Genomic DNA, 2,511 nt, shown 5'->3' with positions numbered 1-2,511 from the left:
GCGCCCGCACATGGTATTTTGTGGAAGAGCCACACTCAAGGGGCCAAAGAGCCGCATGTGGCTCACGAGCTGCGGTTTGCCGACCACTGCCCTAACCTGTAGTCCTGGGCACTTTCCAATAACAAAAGAAATCTTTAACTTGGGGTACAGTTATCAGTGGGAAGTTTAACACAAATTAGTTGCAAGAGCCCAGAAGGTGAAAAGGCTTAAGAAAGGTGGTAGACTCTGCCTGGCCCGGGTGGCTCAGGGTTGAGCATCAACCTATGAACCAGGTCACAGTTCAATTCCTGGTTGGGGCACATGCATGGGTTGAGGGCTCGATCACTATTATGGGGCCTGCAGGAGGCATCCAATCAATGATTCTCGCTCATCATTGATGTTTCTCTCTCTCTCTCTCTCTCTCTCTCTCTCGCTCTCGCTCTCGCTCTCGCTCTCGCTCTCGCTCCCTCTCTGAAATCAATAAAAACGTTTTTAAAAAGCTGCTAGAGAGTAGTTGTTTTCCAGATGTTATCTCTTCGTGACAGGATGACCAAAACCTGCTACAAACCTGTCTCCATGCTCACAGAGTTCTCCCCACAACCTGCCCTGCACATGGCCATCAGTGTCATCCCACACATCACTGCCAGCAGGTGGCAGTGCAAGCACACAATAGTGATTTATAACTTAATTAAATCCATTGATTTAAAACTTTAAAGACTCCCTCATCACTACTACTATTACTTCAGTCTTCCTTTACCTGTAGAAACCTCTGCTGAAATGAATTTTGGGAGGAAACCTAAACCACAAAGGAGATAAGGTAGAGCCGCACTGGTTGAAGTGCCAAGGGGACCTGGAATCTTCCTCGTTGCTCCTCCTCTTCTAGCAATGGCCTTGAGGGAGGGGGAGGAAACTTCGTGAAAAATGCTTGGAAACCCACTTACAGGATGAAAGCAGAATTCTAAGACCCTTCATCATGGTTCTAGGAAGCATCGCCCGCCCTTCATAACCATCTTTGCTGCTAGCATTTTCTGCATAATTAATTGGTTATAAGCCAATTAGTAACCACCTTTAGTAGCTGACTTCTCTTTCTCATGTCACACGCCCATCACCTTTCATGTTCCATCCACCTTCTGCTAAACAGATTGTCTCTGAATCCTTGGCTCAAGGTCTGATTCTAGGCAACTCAAACCAAAACACGAAAGCCATCAACCTAGAAATAGGAGTCATCGAATGGGCCTGTGCCAACATGAATGCTCGGAGACAATGTGGCCAAATACACAGGTGCTGACCTCCTTCCCTATGAAAGGCAGCACATCAGGAAGTATTTTGAAGTTATTACCCCTGATATGCACAGAGCCAAACTGTCTGTGGCGCAGTAGCACATGTTTGCACACTTCACCTCAGAAGCTGCAATCCTTCTTCCTCCTGCCAGGTAAGAAGAGCAGAGCAGAGGAGACAGGCCGCCTGTGCTGTCCCACAGGAATAGGGATTCTTTTCTCTCCCTCTGCTCCTGCACGGCTTCTACCCTTATGTCAGTTCTCAACTCACCACAACACACAGCACCCAGGGAGCCTCCTCTTGTCCTTCCTTTCTCTCCCTCCTGCTGAGACAACGCCCTCCACCTCCTCAATCCTCCTGTAATCGTCCCTCCCTGTGCTCTCCTCTAGGCTATATGTTCAGTGGGGAAATGCTGTGTTTTATCTTTGTGTTACCCTCAAAATATGACAGGGGGTCTGGCACAGAACCAGTGCTCAAAAATTAATTTTTGCATGAGTAAGTGAATGAATGAATGAATGAATGAATGCAACTTTCCAAATATCTGTCTTAATCCTCATTGTTTCTGATCTGGGGTCACATTCTCCTCCACTTACTGGAGTGACTGACCTACACACAGGATATTTGTGTTTCAAAGATTCCAGCGATCCCTTAAGAGGTCATTTTCACAGATAGGAAAACTCAGACCCAGTACACGACAAGGCCAGGATTCAGCAAACGTGGCTTCTAGCATGTGTAGATGAGTGACCTTGACCAAATCTCAAATTAATTATCTCATTCAACAAACCTCCTGAATCTGTCTCCCCACCTCTAATGCTGAAATAATTGAATTTGCCTTCCATACTTCAAAGAACCATTTTTCTTCTTTCAGTGTGTATTGGGCACTCACCAGGAGCCAGGCCCTCTCCCAGGGACTGAAAATACAACACAGCACTCAGCATTCAGACATGCTCTCAGACATGGAGCTGGTACTGGTGATGATCCAGTGAGACCTGAATGCATCCTGTAAAGGCAGAAACTGATGTTCAGGAAGGTGTGTTACTTGCCCAAGTTCACACAGCTGGTTAACAGAATAACCTAATGTCCAATACGACTTTATTCTAAACAAAAGGCTACCTTCCCATTCCTACAGCTTCAGGTTCCCCTCTCCCACCTCCCTCCGGTATGAGGCTCCTATGCGCCTGCCTTTGCAGGATTTAGATGTCAGTGTAGCTTTATATTTCAGTTACAATCTAAGTTTACCAACATGCTGGGCGG

The sequence above is a fragment of the Myotis daubentonii genome, chromosome 9 (assembly GCF_963259705.1).
Source record: "Myotis daubentonii chromosome 9, mMyoDau2.1, whole genome shotgun sequence".
Classification (NCBI taxonomy): Eukaryota; Metazoa; Chordata; class Mammalia; order Chiroptera; family Vespertilionidae; genus Myotis; species Myotis daubentonii.
This window is presented reverse-complemented; position numbering follows the sequence as displayed.